The following is a 27,766-nucleotide window of genomic DNA, read 5'->3' as shown; positions in this document are numbered from 1 at the left end:
TCGAAAGAAAGAAAGAAACAGCCTCGGAGTTCTGTTCAAAAGATTTTGCTGAGAGAAGAAGGAATGAAAAATGGTCTCCAGGTCAACCTGCAGGATCTTTAGGCCCTTGCAGGCCACAGTGGATTGCAAGAAGTAAAGAATCAGGGTTTTTCCACGGTTTACTCTACCTTAAACCCACCTAGTCCCTCTGTATCCTCTTACTCATATGAACTTTATTCAAAAAATGGGTAGAATATAGGAAAAGAAGCCTTTTATTCTGCTTGTCTCAGTCTCTCCTTAGACTCAAGAGGCCCATGTAAGAAGCTGAGTTAATAAACTCAGAACATTAGTGAGAGTGGTTCTTCTCATTATGAAAGTTTTTTTTAAAAAGGCAGGTTGCTATTTATTTGTCAATAAAACATTCTCAACAATGTCTCTGGTACAACGTCCCTGCTGTCTACAGCTTCACTGTATCTGTAAGCAAAATGGCTCAGTAGGTCTTTGGAATTCATATTTATTTTTTATTTATGTCTAGTGATAAACACATAAATATTGCTATTAACATAAAAGAATTGGTATTTGTCCACAGCTTAAAGCTTGTGCCTCATGCTTTTAATTGAATGAATTATTTAGCTTTTTAAACAGCATATCAAGTCTCTACTACAAGAGGAATGACAATATTCATAATTTAATATGCAGTTTAGACTCAAAGGAATACAACCAAATCTGTGCAACCATTTACAGAATTAGTCAGTTTTTTCTTCTCAGAAGATATGGAAAAAGTTCTGATTGTCTTACTTTACAATTCAGCTGAACTAACTTCATTTGCTAGAAACATTTTAGAATTAACCCTGACATTTTTAATCAAAGAATTGTTTAGTGGTTTGGGGATCTTTTACTGAAGACTTAGGTATTCAACTAGTTCGACAGTTGCTTGAATATGTTTTGAGGAATATTGGCACTAATATATAAATTATTAGAAAACATATCTTCCTTGTACAGTCCCAGCCATTTTCACCCCTGTTTATCAGTTCCTAGCTCTTAACAATAAAATTCACTTATCCTAAGGAATTAATCCCTTTTACCTCAAAAAGAGAGATAAGCTGGTATTTTGTATTCTTTTAGTATATTAAAAATATATATTTTTACATTTGCATAAACTTAGAAGTTTGAAAGGTATTAAATAGATTTGGAAAGTACTTCTTCTTTGAAACCAGCATTGTGATGACATAGTTGTAAGTCCTTTTTATAAAGATATGCAACAAACATCATCTCACAGCTGGGCTTCAACAATTTCTACGTATAGTACAAAGGTATAGGCATTGCCAGTAAGAGCCATTTTGACCCAAACAGGGGAGCATCACAAACTAAAAACAGGTATTTCCTTTAAAAAGGACAGTTGCAACTTTGTTTATGCAAGATTGTATCACATTTTTGCTGTTTCTCTGGATGGTACCACAGCTCTCAGCGACTCCACAGAGGTTTCCCCTCCTCACCGCACACATGGATGTGCACAGCACGAGTGGTGGGAGCAGCATCTGCAGCCTTGCTGGCCAGCAGATCTGGACCAGACAGCAAGAGTAATCCTGTGTGAATAGACTGTAACAGATTGCTTCCTCCTCTAAAGAATGAGGGACCAAAGCACAGACCATAACTGCAAGCAAGCTCCTCACCTGATCTGAGCTGGGGGTGGACAATCATAGGCTGCCGCTGAAGCAGCTTAAAGCAAAATGTCGTGCTGCGATTTAATCCTGAGGAACAATCAAGCACAGGTTTTCAGAGCCTTTCTTTGCCTTTTCAAACAATATTTGCAAAAACACAATGTGTGTATAGACTAAACATTCCCGTGCATTGAGACAGAAGTATCCTATTGATAGTAGCTTAAAACAGTTCCTTTTTTGTCTGCTTGCATGAAAATTTAGGTTTTGAAATGAGTAAAAGTCCTAAACAGAAGGCATTGCTAGACAGAACGGATGTTAACTCACTCTCATTACCCCATCACTTCAGAATCCACTGGCTACTCACAGCCTTGCATTTCCTTACACCAAAATTATGGAGTGCAGAGAAAAGAGAAGATCAGAGCAGACAGATCATTTTGCTGCAAGCAACAGCCTATCTGAGGACTTTTAAGTGCAGTAGATTAAAAAAATGTTTAGTGGCTATCATGATTCAGCTAAACCCAGTTAAATCTATGAAAGCCCCAAGAAACATTTATGGCAAATGCAATTTTATTATCATTTCTGTTTCTCAGTGAAAGCTTGGGTCAGATAGGTGCCTTATTTTCACAAGAGTCAGATCTTTTTATCTGTTTCTGAATGCCCTTTGACTGAAACAGATGGAGCTGAGTAAGTTCCTTAGATCCCAAAAGCATTACGTCGCGAATTTTGCATCAGGAGCTTTTACCGCAGATCTCTTTTCAGCCACGATATTTTTATTCAATTTCCATGGGGGAGAGAAGTTCAGGCTCTCAGTTGTCCCTTTTACTGCAGCACCTTAGGCCAATCAAAAGCAAATACAAGCTAAATTTAGGATTCAAGCAGTAAATGCAAGGGGAGACTCAGCTGAGTTTTACAAGATCCATCCTGCAAAATGGAGCTGTCAAACAAAGAAGGCTGGAGCAGGATTAGTCTGAGTGTTCAGCTGCAGGAACAAGCTGGGACAGCAAGCAGGACAGAGGGGTCTGTATCCAAGAGACACGATCAAGGGCTGGAGCAGATGGAAGCTGGTGTTGGGTCTCAGGATCACAGACCAGAACCACACCCAAGTGCCTGAGGGGAAACCTGGCTGATGGGAAAACCAGCAGCAGAGCTTTCAACCCAGTAGGTAAATCCTGAGAGACAGCCCGTGCCCAGGGGATCTGACTGCTGCTTGGAGTCCACAAGTTATCCAAGTCAGTTTTGGAAGGGATTTTGTTTGTGCTAGAAATGGTGCTGTCAGTCAGACCTTTGCACATGCTCATTCATACAAAGAATCGGGTGTAAAAAGTCACAGGAGAAGAGATACCTTGACTTCAGGTTTGAAAGGCACAGCACAAAGGTTTCAACTAAGCTTGCAAAGCCTGCTCAGCAGGAGGCCATTAGAAGATGAATATGGAATGTTGCCCCTGACATCCATGGATTTACAAAAAAATATTTTGAAATTAAAAAAAAAATCTATATATATAAATTTATCTAGCATCAGTGTTGGAAACCTTTTGAGGTTTTGCAGAACATTAGGAAGAATACACTCAATATGGGGAATTTTATAAAAATATCTCTCTCACCAAAAACTCAAGATAACTTTTCTTTTCTAATACTCACTCTAGGTTAATCATATTCTATCTAGTCTCTGTATCAGAAAATAATGTATTTTTCTTTATATTTGTGCATGAGCTGAAAACTAGATATATGGTCTAGAAGAAGTGCACAGTAAGTCCCAAGATCTGCTTTATAAAAATAAAAACAAGGCAACATTTTATTCTTATCTATTTTTACAAACATACATTGTAAGTTAAAGTCTCTAACTGTGTAAAATACCAATTCAAATTATGTTTTTAAACACCTAAAAATCAAAAGTAACCATTTAAATAAATACTAGCTCTTGGGTTTGTGACTTTTTAATGCTGAAGTCTCTAATTTCTAAATTACCTCTTCTTATTAATGTGCTTAAAATCATTACACTCTAAAAATTGCTTTGTCAGAATGGAAAACAAATTGGTGGCTTCCTTCTGGTTGTTCACAGACTGACTTCTGTCAGTGACTGCAATCAGCTGCTGCTCATGTTGGCATTATGGGTGTCGAAGTCCAGGAATGAAAGTAAACAAGTATTTTCTGTGGTAGCAGGTCAAAACACAAATTTGTCCATACTGATGAAGAACACTGGGAAGTGGCATTGCCTGTAGAGATGCTGTAGCTGTTGTGTGAACCATGGGTGTCAGTGAGACCAGGAGAACCACTTTTGTGAAGCTTCTCTCTTGGATGGGTAAGAGCAGGCTGGCCTGGCTTTTTGCTTCTTCACAGCCATGCCAATCTGTCTCCTCATATGTTCACTTGCTGCTCTGTGATCTAAATCTGTCAGTTCCAGATGTTTCATTAATGTTACCATTAAAACAATGTGGTTTGTACCCATGGTGTTGGGTAATTTTCAGAAATAAAAAAGCATTTTTGATTTGAAAAATCAATTCCTGAGAGCTACGCACTGTTCATGAGTACCATTCCCATATTAGCTGAATTTTAATTCAGTCAGGGAGATTGGGCTCCATTAAATATATAAATACATTATAATAATAGAAATAAGTTTATCTAGCATGTTTTAACCTAACTGCTTGACAATTGTTAATTTTGCATAAAGCTGGACGCATAACACATTCTCATCCCAGGGAACAAGTTTGTTCCCATGGACAGGTTTTAGAAATGTTGTGAAGTAGCTAAGAGCCACAGGAGCCTCCATGAGATGAGCACAGCTTAGTTTCAGACTACAGAGAAGTGTCATAGTCAACAGTAGCACAAAGTGCTTTTAAAACTGGAGCACTTTTTTTTCCCACACCTATTGTGCAACCACCATCATATGGATTCAGAAATTATCAAAAAATATCAGGAGATTCACAGACAGGAAAACACTCAGTTACAAACTCATGTATGTAACTGAGCTTGGTTTTTAAGTGTGACATCTGGTAATGAATGTTTCTTTTCCCCTATTTTACTAATTTAATGGCCAAAATCGTGTTCATGAAGATATAGGATACAATATGCACTAAAAATTAACAGAGACTTATCAGAATTCATCAGTGATAAATATATTTAACCTCTTACTTACCTCAGTACCTTGTGACACCCACTGAGGTGAGTTGTCCTCTAGAAACATGATACCAAATTCTGCTTATTACTGAGATATGTTACTTTAAAAAAAAAAAAAAAAAAAAAGAAAAGAAAAGAAAATCCAGATTATGATTATTATTTAAAGCCTGAGTTTAAATTTCACATATTCTTTTACAATGCACTCTGAAAGTGGATCAGGAAGCTGATCTTAAGTTGTGAATCCCAAATGAGAGAGAAAGGTTATGTGAGACTCACCATCTGAAAAAAGTTACACTGAAAGCAACACAAGATGAATCCACAAGTATGGTTTATAGTTTAATTTTCCTTGGGAGTGTCACCAGTGGAACCTTGCCTGAAGTCACATGGATTTTTGGAAGACTAAATGAGCTTTCCTGAAATTCCTGAAGAACCTTAAGAGCCTGATATAAGAGAAGGCAAAAGAGAAGTTTCAAAGAGATTGTAACAGACACTCACAAGGATTTTCAGCAAACAGTGTTGTATCTGAAAAAAAGGTTATCACAAAGGTGCAGATAAACTTAATGTTACAAAAAAAAAAACAAAAACAAAAAAACCAGAATTATTGGCCTCAATGCAAAATAGAGTTACATTTAGTTGCCCTCCCCTGCTGCTTTTTCTGCTTTCTGGTGGTCATCGTTGTTACTCCCTACTTCCTCCCCTCATTGTGGTTCCATTTTTCTTGTTTGTCCAGGTCCACACAAGAAGTGCAGGATAAGGAGGGGATAATAAACAATGGAAACTCTTCAAAACCATCAAATAAATACTTCAGCAGATTTATTAATGTTTGTGCCATTTGGATGGACAGAAGCAGGGGCAAATGCAAGGTCTTGCATAAACTAAAATTTTCTCTCTTTTTAAGAATATCTGGAAAAAAGAAGCCAAAGCTCTGTGTCACAGCCAAAATGTTTTCTCTGAGTAGCCATGTCATTGTGGTCATGCAAGGCGAATATAATTACCCTGCTAAACAGGTAAGTCTCTGGAACCACTCACTTAGACCTCTATATTCTCCTACCAATATTTTAATATCAAATTGAAATTGAAAATGTTCCACTAAGAATGTCCTTTCAAGTGCTAGGATTCAGATTATAAAAGCAAGGGGTTTTTTTCAACAATTTTGAAACATTATTAAAAGGTGTTTAAAATAGTTTGAAAGAACATTTGATAAATCTTTCAAATTATCAAAAGCATAAAGGGTCACCTTCTCAGCCACCTCAGTCACCTTATCACCACCTTGCTTAGGTCAAGGCAACCAAAGATCTTGCTCTTTTTTGACGATATGATGCATTATTTCATAACTGATAGTTTTAAAAGGGTATTGTTTCTGGGATTCCTTTCCTTTCCTTTCCTTTCCTTTCCTTTCCTTTCCTTTCCTTTCCTTTCCTTTCCTTTCCTTTCCTTTCCTTTCCTTTCCTTTCCTTTCCTTTCCTTTCCTTTCCTTTCCTTTCCTTTCCTTTCCTTTCCTTTCCTTTCCTTTCCTTTCCTTTCCTTTCCTTTCCTTTCCTTTCCTTTCCTTTCCTTTCCTTTCCTTTCCTTTCCTTTCCTTTCCTTTCCTTTCCTTTCCTTTCCTTTCCTTTCCTTTCCTTTCCTTTCCTTTCCTTTCCTTTCCTTTCCTTTCCTGTTTTACAGCACTTCAGTCATGTTTTAGTGTAGGGTCTGAACAGAGAATTAGATATGAGTTTGACCGCTAAAATCAATCAGAAAATAAACCCCAGCAGTTTAGACTAGTAAGTTTATAGATATGAAAAGGAAGGTTCAGTTCATCTGTAAGAATGTAAGTCTCTCAAATATATCATTGCCAAGATAGGTCATCCTGCATTTTTAAGTGAAATCTTGGGAGTAATCTATATATTGAAGAAACAATAGTGAACTCTATAAAAACAAATGTAAAGAACCAGTCCAGAAGAACATCTATTTCTAGATTTTGCAGAACATTATGATTTGTCTAAGAGTTTACAGTAAGAAATGTACAATAAATACAACATATTGTCTGAAAAAAGCAATTGTCTTATTTGATTTTGAAAGGAAGAACAATTAATAGTCCAGCCAGTCATCCCAGGTTTTACCTGAAAAATAGGAGGCTCTCCAAAGCTCTACTCAAGAGTCAATCCCAGACAACCACTTTTTCTTTCTATGAAAAAGCCAGTGATACAACAAAGATTTAAAATACTTTTATTCTTACACATAAAGGCACAGCCAGTTCAGGAGACACTAAAACATCATGTTTTTCTACAAGAGTATGAGAAACTTGTCAGGAAGACAAATAACATACACACATACTGCAAATACACATCTTCTCCAGTGTCACTCTGCCCTTAATTTTGGGCTCCAAACCATTATGCGAGTGGACCTCATACTCCACATAGGTCTGGTTTATATTTACCAGCACAGAGAAAGCTAGACAACTTTTAATCTCCAAAATTGCTTTAGAAAAGATCTTATTAGGAATGTACATATTCAGCAATTGTTTCTGAAATACCAAAGATAGCAAAAGCATTTTGTAGCTTTCAAATATGTACATGTAAGTATCATCTCTTTCCCATTGCTCCCTTGAGAAGCTTTCCTTAAACAATAAAATTATTGTCTCTGTGCTTACTTCCTATTTACTTCCCCAAATGAACATATTCTAACTTTAGCAATGTTTTATATCTTGTGCTGTGTTGAATCAATTTGGAAGCTTTCTATTTATTTTAATATCCACATAATCATACCACAACTACAGTATGGGCAAAGTAAAATTGAAGATGCTCATTCCTATAAGACCTATCATGCCAGTTCAGCACATTGCCAGAGGTGAAAAATATTGGGAAGAAAACAAAATAAGCCTTTTAATTTTAGTAAAATGGTGTGTGGAATACAGGTGTGACCTGTAATTTGAAAGTAAAACATATATGGCTCTTTTGCATTCAAACTGTGTTCATGTTTGTTTAACAGAGGTAAAAGTTTGTTTAGTTTCAGTGTCATCAGTAAATTCACAGATTCCACAGGGGAAGTTAGGCAGGCTGCATATTTTTGGTCTTTATTTCTGATACTTCCTCTGGTTTTCATCTCTTTTAAATGGAGTTACCCTAAACCCATTCTCCTACAAGTTGTACAATTTTCAGTCTCTTAGCACTTGTGATTAGTAACATGTCATTAGCTCCTCAATCAACAGATAATTTTCCTTGGAGCCTTTGAATTTCAAATGTGGAAATCAAGCAGAAAGCTTTTGTTGTTGGCATAAACCTTTCAAGATTTCTGTATGTATCATCAAGTACATGAAAAAGCTTTACAGGACATCCAGAACTTCCCCAGGATAAACTACAGTAAACTACAATTCGTAATATGAGGTACACATCTGTTATTAGACTTAATATTAGCATTAATTCCATGGCTTTTCCAGCTGATACTGTCTGTGTAAGTACAAGCAAGAGTGGTTGCAGGTTTCCACTACTAGATTCCTTTCTGGCCATCTCCTAAAGAGGAGGTGTTTTAGGTCACTACTGAGATCGGTTCTCTCCCGTTCTCACTACATGTCTTCAAGTCAACCTTTTCTTCACCTCTATTGCTTTTCCTTCTGTGTCTCTTCTCCCCTCAGCCAGCCACCCTATTAGATGGCAAGCTAAAATAATAATCATATTATTCTCTGAGAGAATATGCAGAGGTGTTCACATCCAGAAGCAACATTGTCGCTAAATGAAGGCAGAGAGTAAAAGGAAGGATTTGGTCATGACTCGAGGGAAAACAAAAATTAAGTAACGTATCAGTCACCTCTGAATGTATGCAAGTTCTAAACAAACATGTACAGCTCTGATAAAAGCAGGTCTGTTTCTACAGTATTGCTGCTGTTCTGCTCAATTAAATATTCAATAATTGCATTCTCTTGCTTCTTGCAAAGTGCAGGGACCCTGCTCTCTGAAAGTACAACCACTTAACAGCCAGAAACATTGGCCAAGGCCAACGCTAAGGCAGAGCATGAAGTCATAAACATGCACAGATGTTACTATTTGAAAACATTAAAAAGCTACTGAAGTTCCTGAGCACATCCCAAGTTGTGTTGATTTCAGCAGTAATGAGTCATAAGGGAAGAAGACGCTACTAAAATTACATGCCTGGGACACTTTTCTTTGCCACTTACATTTAGGAAAAAAACAACACTGTCTTTAGAAAATCTTAATGGGGAGGAGAGTACTATGGAAATGAATAAATCTGCTTGCTTGTATTTATGCAGTAAAACAAATACAATCCTAATGCATTACACATTTCTGATGATTTCATGGAAAGCTCAGGAGATCTAATTTCACAAGTATCTAAAAAGGTTAGTGCTGAAGGTTATGGGAAGTTATGAAACTATTTATTTTAGGGAAAATTTTACTTAATGGAATTTGGGAAGTTTTATAAACATAGCAAAGAAAAGGAGATTACTCACATATTCTGTGCCAGTCCAACACTGATGAATAATTGCATTGAGTCTACTGAAATATTCAGTAAGGTGAGTGAACACACTCAGGAGGTCTTATTATTTTTAGAAGTCCCTGAACCTTTTCTGAGTTCACTTTAGTAGCAGCTCAAGCCTACTCCACCGTGTAGAAACAGTGATTTCATGATAAGCATAAAAATTTACCACAGAGTGCTGATATGCTCATGTTAACCTTTCTGTAGTTACCTTACCCTTCTATTACAGAAGAAAAGACCCTCAAATTAAGAAAATATTAAAAGAGATGCAACCTAATAACTCTGTTCACCTTGGCAAGTATAATTCAAGGTTTCAGAAAGCTGTCTTTAGGGGAGAAAGCTTAATCTCTAAGAGAATCCTGCCCCATTATCTACTGAAGATCTGTAATTTTAACTAAGGCAGAATAGAGCTAACATTGTGCCTTTTACATTTTTGCCAGTGCAAGGATAAAGATGTACAGAAAAAGAGATAATTTAAGCCACCACTATGTTTCTAACTCAAGAAATAGGGTACCAAAACCGGAAGAAAGTAAAAGCTCATGAAAGTAGAAATTTCAGACTTTCCCCCCCTTTGCTGTTGCCGTTCAGCAATTATTTTCTTTCCTTTTCTCTGTTTGCAGAAACAACTTTGCCTTAGACACTTTCTCTCCAAAAACACTCTCATCTTGTCTTATTCCTAGAGAGAACTACTCAAATCATGCAATAAGCTGGCAGGTATAGTCAATATATCCTTGTTGGGCCCAAACTCAGCTAATGAAATGAACCAGTGCAAGTTTCATATCACCTTTTACAAAAGGACCACTTATATATTTAACTATGCATCACAGTATCAGTCTCCTCTACCCACTCTTATTTGCTGCGGTTTAGCTCTAGATAGTTAGATTTCTAAATTTAGTTAAACACATTTTGTTTTATATCTAGATGGGTACTTATAAAGAAGTTGTTTTTATTCAGAGTGTTTGAAATGAGGTGCAATCCTCCAAAGAATAAGGGGAAAAGAAAGCAGTTTTGTTTGTGTCTATTATTCATAAACAAATCAACATCATGCCTTACAGACTATGAAGATTAGATGTAGCTCATGAGCTGCACAAATCCATTAATGGACATGGAAGAGTACCAATGTCAAGCCACACGAGAATGTGGCCTCAAGACAAAAAAGGCAGCAGTGGGCAAAGAGTAAAGCACCGAATTTCCTCATGTTTAAAAACTTACATGTGAAAGAAAAAGCCTTTCACCTTTTGGCCCACAGCCGTCTGTGGAGATAAGTACATGCAAGCCTTGCAAATCTTGACAGGTTTCTCAGGAAATGTAGGGCTGAATGTTACAGAAAGTGGTCTTTCAGATGACTTGTACAACCGTTTTTCTAACCAAGGCTCTTGCTGGAAAACTCCTGCAGCTGGTCTTTCCAAAACCTTTGGGTGTCACAAGGGTCGGTGTTGTTTTCCAAAACAGAAGCCCTCTCAACTGTTTGAGGTGATTCCCAGCTGCAGTAAGGTACAGAAAAAAGTCGCGGGGAAGAAATGGGCCTGTTGCATTTCTGTTGATAAAGTGAATATATTTGTTATTAAGGGGCTTATAGTTTATACTTATTTCTGGTGCACTGAATTATCTCCAAGCTCTTGATATTGAATAAGATAATAGTTAATCAAGTAGATTAACTGTTGATCAAAAAGCTATCAGAAATGTCACAAGTCCATCATGTAAAGGAATGTCGTCACCTGACTTTTTTTTTTTCTTTCCATTTATGATAAATCGTTGATCTTGTTTGTGATGAAAATCATTAGCTTTTTCTTATAGAAAAAAAAAAATAAAAAAATAATAAATTGAGCTGCAGTTTTCAGATCCTGAAAGATCCTCCTGACTACCAAATTCTTATTTATTTATTTATTATTTATTTATAGGGTTAGTGCCCAAGTATAAGAGTTTTTACCAATCCATCTTTGGCCCAGAATTCTGAGATTAGACTTTACACCTATTTAGCAGTTGGTCACTTAACACTGGCCTATTTTATGCAAATAGTCTCCCATTTAAATAACAGTCATTTCCATTTATTAGAGTAATTCAATTTTCTAAGGACAGTCTAATCACACAGCTGCCCCATTATGCCATGGATGAATGTCGTCAAATACTTTTAATTATATTTAAAATCTGTTACTGCTATTTAGCATTCTGTCACACCTGCAGCACTATCAGTGGCTCACAGATATAAAGTACAGAGATTCCTGTCTTATCTAGAGAGCATATGGAGTACATCCCTGTTCTAACAAGGCTCACTGTATTGGTGCATTTAGTAGTGCTCATGAAGGGAAAATTACTAGAGCTTTAATGAAGAAAAGTTGAATTGACAATCCTTTTACAGACATTATCTATAGGTAGTTCAGCAGGGGTGAATAACTGTAGTATTTACACCGTGTTTTAGAGTGTCCTTCATCCATCTAAACACTGAGCCCGGTTTTGCTGCAGGCTGTTATACCACCAAAGAGGGGTGCATTTACAAGGCTCAATTACTCTTAAGTAGGAGAGAATATCCTAAAGGTCTTTTACAACTAATCTCATCTGAGACCTCCCTCAAGAGGTTTCTCCTTAACTGGAATTTGTTACAGGCTCCTTGAAGCTTGTGACTTCCTCTCCCACCAACACTGTTCAAGATGCAATAAGAGAGATTTTCATTCTTCTGTTGACTTCATCCCTTTGAAAGGGCCACATTCCTTCCTTTATCCTTCTTTGGGGCTCAGCTGAATACCTTTTCAATGGTCAGAAACAAAATTGTCTTCTGCTTAGTAAAATATAGGTGCCAGGCAATATTTACACTACAAGGGCTTTGTTGGTTAATTGATGCCAAATCAATAGAATTATGTAAACCATGTGAGTTTTCAATAATTTTAATACAAATTTTAATACAAATTGCCATAACACTGCACTCTGAAGAGGCAGCTAGAAGTTATTTGGCTGTATGTGCTAAACACAGCAAGTAATAGCACTTTAAATATTTAAATACTGTGATGGAGTTTGCTCTTCATAAGTCAAGGGAATCTTTTCTAAAACCATTATCTCCACATTTGGCTATTCAGTCTCCAAACTTATGCAGAGGTTCAATCCCAAATTCAAAGCACCTACAGTCAAAGACAGGCAACATGAATAGAAGAAAAAGGAAGAAAATGCAGTCATCTGTCCTGGGGTGACTTTATGATGCTTGTATCCCCAGTCATCTGCTCTGTTTTTTGCTGGCTATTCAGTTCTGCACCTTTCAGACTGGCTCTGAGAGCAAAGAGGGGAAGAAGAAGCCGCAGTTTGTGTTGAGAAAGAAGCCCTCACTGCCCAACATCCTGCTGCTGGATGGTGTTGTCTGCAGCACGGACAGACAGCAGGACAGAGCTCTCTTTTCCTTTTAGTTAGTTTTCAGCTAGCTGAGGCAGAGAAGTTCCCCAGACTGTGGCTTTTCTTCCTCTTGGAACTGATAGGCTCTGCTCTGGACTGAAAACCCAGGAAAACCCCGGAACTCACACCTGTGTCCCCACCAGGGCCGGGATGCTGCACTCCAGCACCAGAGGGACTGATGAGAGACTGAGCAAGCTGAGCTACACCCCATGAAAAGGACTTCTGAATTTGCCATCTCTTCAGAACAGCAAGAGGTTTTATTGTTTAATATTATTCATTTTTAATGCTTATGAATATTTTGCTTGTTAAACAGTTTTTTTCCACTTTTCTCCAAGGAAATCTTTTCCCAAACCATTTGCTGGAGGGGCCTCTTGAATTTGCTTTCTGGAGGGAACCCAGAAATTTCTTCCCAAATTTGCCCTAAACCAGGGCAAATTTTCCCTGCCTTTTCCCTGAACATTACAAATTAATTATTTATGTGAGACATTTTATTTGACATCAGCTCTAGGAGTCATGTATAAGAGGGAGAAGCTTCCTACATAGCTTGCCTCAAGAAGGATGTGATTTTGTCAGGCATAAGAGAGGCACAAAAGTAGCACTCATCACATTTCCTTTCATTAGAGAGGCTTATAAATCACCAATTATTTAGCTGAGGTAAAAGGACAAAAGTAGAGCTTTGGAAGAAGCTCAGAGGTAATGAATAGAAACTATTTAATTTAGCAAGAAGGAAAGATACAATAAAAGGACTGAAAGGATACGTTAGTCTGTACAGATGATCTGGAGAGATGTACAGTCTGAGGTTAGCAAAGATGGAGACAAGAATTCTGCCAAAATGGGTGATGATAACCAAGACTGGTAGTTGCAGGAGGTGGGTCAGAAGTAAGTCATCAAAATAAAATGGTCATGGATTCAGTATAGATGGAACAGAAAACCCATGGCACTCTCACTGTGAAAAGAAACGTACTGAAACAGATGATGCAGAGGGATGGGCAGAAAAATCAGAAGAGATTTCACCAAACTCTACAAGGGATAGTACTTTGAAAGGAAAAATAGGATTGAAAGTGGCAGTGGAATAAAGGAGAGGAAAAGAGTGGAAGACATTCCAAGCAATTCCAAGATTTGGCTGGCTGAGAGGAGTTTCAGGAAAGAGTTGAGACTGAAAGCTGATTAGAAGTGACTCAAGATGTAGTTACAGAAAACTTCTGTTTGCAGAGCCAATGAATTTAGATTTCTAAAATGATAGAGCAATGTGAGTTACTGAAGGGAGGCTTGCCTGCAGCTTGAGGTATTGTGTAGGTAATTATGTGGTCCATAACATCTATAAATCATTTAATCTGATTGAACCAGTCTTCTTAGGTTTCTATGGAAAACAACAACATGACTTAATTTCTAATTGTCTACCTGCAGAAAAAATTATCTGTGAATGCATGTCACTTCCCTTTGTAAATGCCAGCTATATCACGTATCTATGCATAATTTATGTTTGCTCACACAGCTTAGTTTTGTTGATTACAAATAAAAAATCATCACCAAGATGGTGCCTGCATGACAAAATTAATGTGCAATATGATAAAGAATTATTTATCTCTTCTCCTTACAGCTGTTTATGCATTTGAAAAATTTTGTGAGCACAAACTCCATAAGGAAATGTTGCAGTTGAGTAAATAACTCCATCCCCTCTCATCACTGGCAGGAAGATGAGTCCCATTGACTCCAACAGTAAACAGAACTAGACAAACTCAAATATTTTTTCAGACCCTGCCAGTCAAAGAACTGAACATTTTTTGTGACTCAGTTTACAAAACAGCACAACAGCCTAAAAAAATTGCACAGGCTGCTAAATCAAATTTTGCTCTTGATGCTGATCATCCTCTTCTCAGACCGTATGTTCACACTCCCACTGCACAGTTCAGCTGTCCAGGTTCCTGCCTCATCCTCATCATCACCATCCTCAGAGTTTTGAGCTGTTTTAATGCTCCAGGCCTGCATTCCACAGGTGGACACAAAGCACAGAGCTCTGGGCAGTGCGAGGACAAGGGACAGCAGCAGCTCTCTCTTAGGTCAGCTCACTCTGTTTTGGAGCTGCTTCATTAGGAACAGACCAACAAGGAGACAGAGGTGCCACCATGCCCGTAACCAGAACACCTGACAACATTTTCTAATTTCTAATTTCATTTCTCACAGTCCAGCAGGGACATTATAATGCACTAATCTTCTGCAAGGTTAGAATAAACTGCTGCTTTAAAATTTAAATAACATTTTTCAGCTTATATCCTACTATTAGAAAAAAGAAGTGTGAAATGTGGCTTCCTTATCTTCCCCAAAAGTTTAATTGATTTTATGGAAATGGAGGATTGTACCTTGAGCACTCTGGCTGCAAGCTTGAGAGAAGAAAATTGGTTAATATACTGTAATTATATGACTGTAAAGCATTTGGCTTATTTCCACATTCTGAGCTACCACATTCTTGCTGATTTCTCAGAGTGAGGAGTATTAAATACATATTAAAAAAACATGAATTGTATTAAACACAATGGGCTAAAATAGTATTTAAATAAATAAGGTTTATTTTTCAATTATAATTTTAATTTTTTTAATTATACATTTTACAAATGATAAATTTGTTATTATCTATAGTGTTTAAAAATATATTCTACATTCCTCTTCAGCTATATAGGAGTCTATAGAAATGCCTCTTTAATTAACCATCATTCTGAATATGGACTAGCCAGCATCTAAACTTTAAGTATCATTTTCAATGATCTGGAAGAAAATACAAAGTGATTGCTGGTAAAACTTGAAGAACATGCAAAAATTGGTGGAGTGGCAAGTAATAAGGCAAATGTTCTATAGAACAACCTGTCTCAACTGGCTAGGTGGCTTCATTTGAACAAGATAAAATTTTAATAAGGGCAAATGCAAAGACATAAATCTAGGCACAGGGAATGCAGGTCATATTTATGGGATGGAACACTGAAAAAAAATTGATTCTGTAGGGGGGTAAAGAACTTTCTGTGAACTCCCAGTGTAATGCTGTATCTAAATGAACTAATTTGATCATTGGGAAATTAAAAGGATATCAAAAAGAAGCAGATTATTTTCATTATTTCCAAATTCAAGAACTCATGTCACCAATGCTGAAACACTGTGTTTAGTCTGGGGTTTGAATTTTTAAAGACATATGAAGAAACTGAAAATATTTAAAAGTAAATTAAAGCATATTTTGACACCTGAAAAATTTGCCTTAAAGCCAGATAAGATCAATATGATTAGTTTAATCAAGAGAATGCTAGAAAATACTTGTTCATGCTGAAAAAAAGCTCAGAGTAAACCAGCAGAAAGTATGGAAAGTCTTTTATAAAAATATAAAATATTTTATAAAAATATTTTATAAAAATATTTTATAAAAGCTGTTTAGAGAAACTTGTGTGTATTATGTATACAGAATTCATATGGATAGATGGCAATTTAAACTCATAAACAGTTTGATTCTGCAGCTGTAGAAGGTGTTTTCCCTTGCTTCCTGTGAATATCAATATGAAGGATATCATTGCTCTTAGAATGAGAGATTGGAAGTGGTAATTTCCAAGAAGTCAGGAAAACAGCCAACACCAGAGTTAAGGAGAAAATGTTGCCTTATCACCAATCATGTTCAGACTAGACAGGAACGACACAAGTTAAATCACCACTTGAAAATCATATGAAGAATATATTTTCTTTCACCACTCCTTCACAAGGAGGGACAAAGGGATATGGAGAAGCAATTCAAAGAAGGATTGAGATAAAATCAGATCTGAATATAGGATGAAACTATATATGGAGACATTAAACAGGGGAATAAGAGGTTGGGGGTGTGAGGTTTGGGTATGTCAGTTGTTTTAAACCACGACATTGGAAGTGAAGAAGAATACAGAGAAAGGTGAAAGGATGATTCCTTTAGAACCACCTTACCAAAAATAGCCAATATCAATTTTCAATAAAAACGGAATTGTTTGCTTGCAAAACAGCAACACTTACTGTATTATTCACAAAAAAAAAAAAAAAAAAAGACTCTATAGACCTGGTGTGCCTACTATTAACTTCTTATTTCCTTATTTACAGGAAGAGAGGAAATCTTCTGTAATATCAGTTTTGTGCAACAAATCACAGTCTGTGTGAGCCTACAGGAGAAGATCTCAAATAGTAACTGTCATTTTAATCAGACAGCAAAACCTAACACATAGAATTAAAATTAAGTGCACTTGTTTACACTGAAGGTACCTGCTTCAAGATAAAACTCATGTTAGATTTTCCATAATATGGAATCAAGATTTGAATTTTGTCTAGAAAATACATTTCAAAATAAAGTTCATCACGCAAGGTAATCCAGCTTTCTGGAAAATACATTTTATAGGAGGAATGGGAGGAAGGAAGACTCAGAAGGGTAAGAGAAGCATCAAAATTAAAATGAACATCTATATGGTTTCATATTTCTTCAGACTGCATCTAATAATTCCAAGGACACTCATAATTAACCAAGGATAGAGAATTTCCTTTCAAATGTACACACGGTGTACACACAGTGACTAATCACCTAGAAATACTTTTAATTTGTTCGAGTTTCAGCATCAGCTTCATTTCTAAAGGTTTAAATATTGATTATTGGCCTGAAGTATTCTGTGTGATGTTTCCAAATAAATTCTTTCTGTATCTTTAAAGTATTCTCTGTTACAGAGAACAGTATGAAATATTAATCTGTATTAATTTACTTTAGATTATGCTGATTTTATTTTGTCAGATACATGGTAATATTTTTAGAAATAAATAATAATAACTATGTGGGTAATTTCTGCAGGGAAAGAAAATATATACAAAGGAGAAATCTGTAATTATGGAAAACATAATATGCAATATTTTTTGTGACAGCAGGTTCCATGAAAAATAGCTGGTAGGAAACAAATTGGAGGGAAGCAAAGGAGCCAAGTTAAAATTATCAAATTATTTAGATGTATGGCACAACCATTTTCTTTCTGAATATGGACTTAAGCATATTTGAAAATAGGGTTTGGTCGATATCAGTGACCCTGAATTTAAAGCTTCATAGGTTATTTTTATCTATAATCATCTCAGAATTACAGCAAAGGTGAAAATAATTTTTAAAATGTGAATGCATAAAGAAAGCTCCCTCTCAAACTTCACATTGTGGCAATTCCAGCTAAAACCAGCAGTACTTTCTGTGACTGAATTCTGCAGAGCCTTTACCACTCCCTTTCCCAGGGATGTTTAAAAATATAAGCTGTTCACTTATCCTCCTATCTGAACAAAGAAAGAAACAGCATTTTCTTAAGACATCAATTTTTACCTCTTTCATGGTGATTTACAAGATTGCAGTTTCCCTTTTATTCTGTCAAACAGACATCTGTATTCTCATTGCAGCTGACCTCTGAATGCACCGTGGGAAGCAGAAAAGTTTGATGCCATCACTGCAGGGTAACCTCTCGTTACAGAAGCAATGACTGCTCGAGCAGCAGGAGACTCTGCGAGAAACTTCTTAATTCCAATCATTGAAAAGATGACTTCTTCATCAAAACGATCCTGGAGTCCCTGATATGATTCTTGAAAATGAAAATATTGAAGGAGCAGTGTTTAGTCAATGGAGGATTTTGTTAGAGTTGATGCAGTAAACAGGGCCTTATTTTTCTGGGATGTCTCCAAGAAATGAACCCGCAATTCTTTGTAAATTGACCATACTGTTTTTACCTCCAAACTATTATTTTAACCCAGGTTAGGCTTACTCTGCTTGTGCTTCCTAGTGCATTCCTACCAGCAAATAGCAAAGAATAACCTTGGAGTGGTGTCATTAAAGGTACTGCTTCCCACAATATGTTTGGAAGTTATGGTAGGAGGGTACACAACAAAAGCAACATTTTCAGAACGCTTTGCTTATCTAGTATATTTAAACAACTAATATTTTAAGTTAGGAGGTGTCAGATTTCTCTTAGAGGTTCTTCCAAGAAAATTGTGCCCATTTGGTTTGTTTTGAGGGGAGAGGGTAAGGTGGTTTGTTTATTTTTTTCAATGGGGAAGCAGAGGAAAGAGCACTCTGTGGCCATTGGAGGAAAGTACTGCAATGACATCACTTTGTGCAAAGTTGCAGATCAATCCCAAAATGGTATTAGCTCTAGCAGTCACATGGGAAATAAAAATAAAAATAAAAATAAAAATAAAAAAATAAAAAAATAAAAAAATAAAAATAAAAATAAAAATAAAAATAAAAATAAAAATAAAAATAAAAATAAAAATAAAAATAAAAATAAAAATAAAAATAAAAATAAAAATAAAAATAAATAAAACCAAAAATATCAGCTTGACTTATAACTGCAAATGTTAAAGTCTGAGAAAAAAAGTGGAAACTACAGGATCTGAAACTTCTGGAGAAAGAAAAGCATCATGTCAGTCTAAAGATAAACATATCTATGGAAAAGAAAATACAGGATAAAAACAGTACTGCAGGAAAACATCACAACAGAATAGGTACCACATGACAGACACATTTGAGATGGAACGATGTTAGCAACAAGACACATAACTAGGAAATGTCCAGCATGAGAGAAATGAAATATGAAATATAATATATGTGGCTGACAAATGGAGGCACAGGAGAAATAAAGGTACTCCAAAGGAAAAAAAAAAGTCTATGAGATTTCAGTAGCAGCTCTGAGCATCTGTAGTTTAACCTTTTTAAACAGAACTTCTGAATCTTTCCTAAGAGATGGTAAAAATCATCACTATTGACAGATGTGTACAGTTGTTTGTATTTGACATAGATGTTTGTTATCTATGCCATAGGGATATGCAGAGAAGTTCTTCAAAAAGAAACACCAAATTCAAGACATAAAGCAAAAAAGCTAAATTTAAATAAATAAATATAAATAATAAATAAAAGCTTAAAAAATTAATAAAAGCTAATAAAGTTGTTCAGAAACAACATTCACACTCAAAACCTTCTGATGCTGGGTATTTCAATATTCTGAGTTGTAGAACAATCTTCCTTTCAAAACCCCAATACTGAGATACTGCATTTTGCACCATTTTTGAAGTCAACACTTCTGTTTATCTAAATATTCTAACAAATTAAAGTCCTAAGAATGTTAAAATTGAGATTTACAAATCAGTTAAACAAATATCTAAAGTAAAATTACTTCCACAACTCTGAGAATTGTGAAATAGTACCAAATATTGAAATAGTACCAGAATATAGCACAGCATATCATCCTAATAGAGAAATTCCCTACAATGAGTAATTTAGTTAGTTTTGATCTCCAAGCCAAAGACTTATTAACCATGTTGCTAAAGGAAGTAGAAATTGTCAGTTATAAACTGCCAGGGACAAGTAGGCATCTTAAAATCTAATTCTCAAACAATGTGCAAAGTCTATCTGGTTTTGGCCAATCAGTTGCCTTTAGTAGCCATAAAGAAAGACCATTCATTTTGCCCTACCATAAAATGTGGAAAATTGCATTTACTTTTGTTATCAATTCTCTGGGAATCAAAATGTCTCTATGAAGCCACAATAGCTGTAGACTCTGCTGGAGAAACCAGCATTGTTCGCTCAGCAAAACCTTTAGCCCAAAACTATCTAATGACATCACTCTGAGGGATATTCTCAAGAATCACAAACTTCTGTCTCCTAAAAACATAGCTCAATTCTTCATTTCTTCACCACACCTTGTAACAAAAACAAACAAACACACACACTCACATAAACAAAACAAAATAAAATAAAACAAACAAAAAAACCCACCCAAACCCCCTTAATAACTAAAACAAAAGAGGATTAAGACATTAGCAATGGTACCTATCTTTATTGGGAGAGTGGAATACTGAAAGGCACAAAGTTCTCCAATTAGTTCTGAAAAGGAAAGAGAGGAACAATTCAAAATATTTGGTTTCCTGCTCATCTGTTACAACTTTAACCACGGTGACCTTTTAATTTAGAATTACTCAGAAACAATTTAACTTATGATGACCTTCCAATTCAACATCTCAAAGACAAATGGCATTTAAATTTGAAGACCTAAGAATTAATTCAATTATGATAAGATTTCTTTCCTCATAACCTCTTTGCAGGTTCTGTGCTATACCTGAGAGCTGGCTCCACTCACTGATAGTCCAGCTGACTATCTCCAATGGAATTTTCATGATCTCAAGTATGACCAATGCACAGCTTTGACAGCAAGAAAACATTAAAAAGCACAAGCACTGTATTAGTCATTGTCAGTGATCTTCTGTACAGCCTTACAAAACAAGGACACGGCTTTATACACCCATATCTTATCTAGCACTGAGGCCTTATGTAAAAAATTATACATCACTTTGTAAGACATTTTTCAGTCTGAGATCTCCAAATAAACAAAACAGTACCTCTACACTAATACTCCTTTTTACCAGTCCTTGTAAGACTTCCCTCCATTTGTTCTACATCTCTCTTTTTGAACCACCAAGTATGCACCTCACCATGCCAGTGTCATACAGGAGCTTAGTTTGCCATAAATTTTCTCTTTGCCAACATCAAAATGCATGAAAAAGACCAAAGTAGCTAGAGCACCTGACTTCAGTAAAAATGCAAGTTCTGCTTCCTAAAAGGTTTTGCACCTTCAGGCTGGGGTACAGCTGGACAGAGCTGTGCCTGCAAAGAGACAGAGTACAGGGACAAGTCCCAGCCCAAGGAGAAGTTGGCATTTAGGAGAGAGAAGCCATGGATTTGCTACATTAAAGAGATCCTTGCATATTTTTTTTATTTATACCCATAAATCAGCAACTCTGTTACTTTGAGACCATCTTTTTTCCCCACAAGGTAAGCAAATGTTTGATTAAATTACTGCATAAGGACTTCTGCCTTCTTTGCTGTTCTTTACCAAAATGGCTGGATTTTGTGTGAGAGTCTACAAGGCACTTTGAAGAGTTTTCTTAAGATAAAAAGGTTAAATGAACAAAAGCCTGTAGAGACTGCATGACCCTGCTTCAGCAGCTGCATTATTTGATTCACTGGAGCTGAATCAAAAATTGTCAGATCCAACTGAATGTTCACAGGCACAGTGAGCTGATGTTTGTAGCTGCAAGTTGGAAACATAACAAGCACTTCTTCAGTTGATTTTTATTCTTGTGTTTGGCAGGAAATATCACATGTAAAGGGATATGAGGCAGGAATGTACCATCCAGAAGGGTCAGCAGTGGAACCTTGGTGCACAGGGGATTGCACTGCATCTTCAAAGCACTAATTTTTCAAACTAAAACCAGAAATCCACACTCCTAAAACATGAAAGTGTTACCTAAAGCTTCAGCTTTTAATTCACCAGTTGGCAAGAGAGAATATATATGCAGAACATTTAAAAATATTACCATTTCTATGTCAAATTAACATCGAAAAGCATTGACAGATCGTATTAACCTATTTTCCTTCTTGTTTCTGTAACTTCAGCAAGATATAGCCACTGTTGCTTATGATATCACCAGAACGTATCATTGAAATCTGAATTTCCCAGAATAAGTCCTGGGAGATTCAAGTTAGAAGTCAAGCAGGACTTCCTAATCAGTAGATTTCTTTTTAAAAGCTACTTGGATTAATAAAATAACAATTACTTTCATTCTCAATCTTCTTCTAAATTGTTGTAATCTTGGATAAATAGAGTGTAATGAGATCACCTTATGCTAAATTGATTTTTCTATTTTACAGAGCAAAGTGCTTTTCAGTTCACAATTCAGCAGCACACACAATGAAGTTATGATCAAAATACTCCTTTCAGTATGGGAAATGTGAGACAGGCACAGTATATTGCTTTGCTGTGAAATTCTAATATAAATGTGGGTCACTTCTATATTCAGATTTCTAAAATGAATGTTTCGTTCCTTAAAATAAATTAATTTTTTTTCCCCCTTTCCACTGCAGAATTTTTCAAAACCAGATACATTGCTTTTGGAAATCACATATATCCTCATGAGACAGATAAAGTCATCTTATGTTGAATGGAAGTTGGGACCTACCAAATCTAATACATCTTTTGAATCAAATATATGATCTACTAAATCTTAATGGTATTATGTATATTGAAAGCTAAACTGATGAATCACTGGATAAATTAGCTAGCAAATGCATGACAATACAGTATTTATTAAAATGGATCAGTGATTTTTTTCAGCTCTTACAACCTCATATATCAACTCCTGAAGAACTCTTTAAAAATGCAGAGATTTTAGAGAAAGGCAAAAGACACAGGTAAAAAATAGACCAGAAATGTGTGTGATGATACTGTATGCTGCTGTTTTGTTAGTAGGGTGGCATCATTAGGGCTTCCAAATAAATGCAGCATCACTATTTAGTAGGCATTTATCTGAGATTTTATAATTAATAGATAAAAACAAAAAGACAAAAACTCCCAAAAATTACTTCATATTTGAGGGAAAAAAAACTTAGACCTTAATGAAAGGCTCAATAAAGTAGATGCATTAACTCAAGAAAGTAAGAATAAGATGCATAATGAAAATATTTTTTATTTCAATCTCTGTAAATATTATTTAGACATGGTTTTCAACAATATAATGACCATTAAAATTATTTCAAAAATAAATTAATTTATTTATCAATAATAATTCATTTTAATTAATTTAATAATTAATTTACAACATTTATTAAAATACCATGAAAATTACTTCAAAAATCCTTACAGAGAATTCTAACTAAAACTGCATGTTTCAAAAACTCTGTTGTCACTCTGCTTCCAGAATATCTGCCCTGAAAGTTCCAGAAAAGATCTGATAACCTATGTTCACTTAACCACATCTATTTTCCTGGGAAAACTGAAATCTGTGATTACACTGGAAAGTTAGTTTCCTTAACATCACTCAATTTGCACCATTGTGATGATTCAAGTATTATCTGAATTATCTGTCAGAATAATTGGTCCAGAATTGATTCCAATTTGCACACCAATTTTTTTTTAATTTACTTTTTACTTTTAATAAAGACAGGCAGATCACAGAATCATGGAGTGGGTCAGGTTGGAGGGGACCACAGTGGGTCACCTCCATGCTCCAGCAGGGTCATCCCAGAGCACATGGCATGGGATTGTGTCCAGACTGTTCTGAAATATCTCCAGGAGAGGAGACTCCACACCCTGTCTGGTCAACCTGTTCCAGTGCATGGTCCCTGCACAGTAAAGAAGTTCTTCCTCATATTCAGGTGGAACTTCCTATGCATCAGTTTCTGCTGTTTCCTCTTCCTCACCACTGAAAAGACCCTGGAAACCTCCTCTGACACATCCCTGCAGGCACAGACAGATATTGATGAGGGCCCCTCATTTATCTCCTCTCAAGGCTGAAAAGGCACAGCTACCTTGGCCTTTCTTCACAAGAGAGATTCTCCAGACCTTTAAACCTCCTGGAACCACTCCAGGAGCTCCATGTCTCTCCTGCCCTGAGGACTGGACACAGAGCTCCAGATGTGGAGCCCTCACTAGGGCTGAGCCATGGGGCAGGATCCCCTCTCAGCCTGTTGGTAATGCTTTTCCTAATGCATCCCAGGATACCATTGGCATTCTTGGGCACAAGGACACACTTCTGGCCCATGGACAACCTGCTGTCTACCAGGACCCCCAGGTCCTTCTCCACAAAGCTGCTTCCCAGCAGGTCCATGCCCAGCCTGTGCTGGTGCATGGGGATATTCCTCCCCAGGTGCAGGACTCTGAGTTTGATACAGTTCTTCTCTGCCCATCTTTCCAATCTACCATGATCCTTTGGATCACCAAATCCAACCATTAACCAAGCCCCACTGTATTCACCACTAAACCAAATCCCCAGTTTGTAATAATAACTAATGCAAGATAAAAGCAAAAGGGGGACTTGAGAGCAGTGTCACTTAAAGCTTTTGCAAACGAGATAAGAGAAAATCAAAATACCATGAGACAATATTTAGTAATATTTGTGTATGTTTCAATTTACCAATAGATTTAACTGCCTTAATACAAACTTCCATCTATTTGGAAAGATCTGCAGGATGTATCTATGACTTAAGAAATTTTTTGGTTTTAACTCATTTGATTTTTGTGGTTGTAATATCCATATATTCATATACATGTTTATATATATATATTTATGTACACGTATTTATATATAAAATACTGGTGTGTATTACAATATATGGAATTTTATATCCCTCCCTGCTTAGAATTAATTTATTTGTGCCTTTCTCACTCAAACTCGGTAACAATTTGCTTATGCATTTACTTAATTTAATGCTTCAATAACATTTCTGAGTCTTTGCAAAATGTTATTCCTTTTAAAGTTTTTTGTTGTATGGCTTCTACTCTCTTATTCTGTGATTTACAATAATATTTACTGTTTTGGCTTAGTCTGTTTCTGTTTTTTAATGTGGCAGGTTATTTGAAATGCATTCTGATTTCTGATAACCAGGGAAAAATTTGTATTTGCTTTGTAAAGCTTTTGAACCTGTACCTCAAAAAATGCAGTGTACAATGTGTTTTATGATTCCACTATCAGTATAATGTTGGGATGTATCAGTCTATTACCCAGGAGAGCATGTAGCTTTCATGGTCATCCATGGCTAAACCTTTTTAACATTTTTTGGACATCTATGTCACGCTTTCAAAATCCAGCTATGAGTATTTGAGCCTAATTCTATTTGCTTTCGATGGATGTTAGACTTCTTTATGCCTTTTAAAATTAGGACACTGGATACTTCTGGAAATTTTATTTTGTGATCATTCTTGTAATTTCTACTATAATTAAGGCAATTAATTTTTTTTTCCTCCTATGTCATTAACATGCATTTGACATACTCAGCCGATTATTGAATACTGGACTGCTTTACATTTCTGAACTAACACCACATCATCAAAAGCAGAATATTCCTGATGAAAGTTAACAGCAAGATTTGATGTAGAGCAAACTGATAACACAGGTCCTGGTTACTGCATGGTTAAATTCACAATGCTCCATGAACAATGCAGCCACATACCTGTGAGAGCATCAGGACAGTGGTCCATGTGTTATGAAATTTTTAATTTCTTTTATACTAGGTCACAGGTTTGGGGTTTTTAAGACAAGGCTGTTAAAAAAAATAATTGCATAGGAAATAGCAAGAATAGCTCAAGATAAACCTTATACTCATCATAATTCATGTTGTTAGATTACCTTTGTCATCTGTCCTCTGAGGAGCACCTTTCTAGAGCTCTATTTCTTTAAAAATACCGTAATGCAGATAAAGTAAAACACAGGCAGTAATGATTTAGCTGAGATGCTACACTGTGCCTACAATGGAGTCCTTCTCTGACCTTGCCAAGTTTACAGACTGTGCCAATAACAGAGCTGAGATTTGAAAACCAACTGATTAAAATTTTGCTCACTAGGATAAAACACTTGAAATGAATCATCTAATTTTCCAGCACGTCCTCAGGTTGCTGCAGGCACAATAAATTACATTCATATAATAGCAAACAACTGTAAAAAATTAGAGTTAATACAATCCATATGTATTGTTATATGTGTCCTGTTTTTAAGACTCTGTTACCTTACATTTTTACATTCACAAAGAATGAAATACATGACCGCTGTTTTTCAGGATGAAATTTCAGAACCATCATACTGATCCAAAATATGTAGAACTCCACTGAAGTCTTTCTCCTGACTCAGTAGACCCCAGAAAAACTCGTATCTGCACATTTCTGATTAACATCAAATGCTATGCCTGTTATCTCTACAAAGAATAGACTTGCAGAGATGCTGAATGCTCTGGGTATAACCTTATACTCCTGTGAAATGAGAAAAATATATATAGAAAACAGCAACAAGCAGTTGCAATGTAAAATAATCAGCAGTGGTGGTAATGGATTTAATGGCTGACAATGCCTTGTATACCATGGCAAAAATGACATATATCATATGGCAGCCTTGTGAGGGGTTCCAAAGGGCTGAGGTTCCCCTAAGGAGGCAAACCTTTGGATTTTCTCTCTAGTGGAGAGATGTAGGCTCCTCCTTCAGAGAGAGATTAAAAGCATCCTCTTCCTGTTTCCTTCTCAAGGAACCATGTAATTAGCAGTGTCATTTAGGTCAAGACACTTAAAATCTAAATTAAATTATTTCACATTACTAAAATATTATTTTTGATTCCTTCTATTTGTACTGCATGCATTAGAGTAGTTCCCAAAAGTTTCAGAGCAAAATATGGTGGATGCTCTATAAAGACATCAAAAGACCCTACAGTATCTCCTCACACTTGTCTTCTTTTTCTGTTCATATGATGCCATGAGTAACTCCCACAATTACTGAAAGGTACAGGAGTTACATTTTGCACTCTGTGCATTAATTGGATTTGAAAGCACTTGAACACATATATACATATGTCAGAATGCCAGCTATCAGGCAAATTGGGGAAAAGCCAAACCTAAAAGAAAACTGTAAGAATGAGATCATTGCAGCAGTTCTCAGCATGCTTAAAATTTATAATAGGCTTTTGAACTGCATTTGAAAGCATATGGATACTCTTAAAAGGAGCATCATGATTTTTTAACTCCTGAAAATAACCTGCTCTCTTCTGAGTGCAGAGTCTTCCTACCATTCTGCTGCACTGGGAGCCTGGTACCTACGAGGTAAGGCAGATTTCTGTACCATGAAATACTGATATTAGATATCTTTTTATTGCAAATTGCATTACCATATCAAGGATTCAATATATTCCCAAAATAATGCAAAAGTGTTAGCAAGTTAAAACTGTCCTGCTGCTAAGCTACAGATGAAAATATTTCATTTTTCATGCTACAAATATTTGCCTTCAATTTCAAAAAATGACAGCCATTGTTATCAACAGATGAAAAACAAGTTTATCCTAAACAGCCATTTATCTCAGCTGTAATAAGGTACAAACAGATTAGCTTTAAAAAAATTATTAAAAAAAATCAAAAACCAACACTCCTCCATTGATTTTGCTATATATAAGCTTTAATATTTTATAAATGACTCCACAGGTGACAAATGAAAGAGGCTTCTCCAAAAAATAATCAAAAGTAGACCAGGACCTCCCTGAAACAAAACTCTAATATTCATGTAAGATAATAAATTTATAGACCAGTGATTAGATGTTACTACATTTTAAAGAATACTTCTTTATTCCT

At 36.0% G+C, this 27,766-nt stretch overlaps 1 pseudogene; it reads right to left on the bottom strand.

Moving 5' to 3' along the window:
• The window catches only part of LOC131579195 (uncharacterized), an 83,210-nt pseudogene extending 57,568 nt beyond the window's left edge, over positions 1 to 25,642 (bottom strand).
• Positions 25,643 to 27,766: the final 2,124 nt, after the last annotated feature.

Source organism: Poecile atricapillus, chromosome 4 (assembly GCF_030490865.1).
Source record: "Poecile atricapillus isolate bPoeAtr1 chromosome 4, bPoeAtr1.hap1, whole genome shotgun sequence".
NCBI lineage: Eukaryota > Metazoa > Chordata > Aves > Passeriformes > Paridae > Poecile > Poecile atricapillus.
This window is presented reverse-complemented; position numbering and strand designations above follow the sequence as displayed.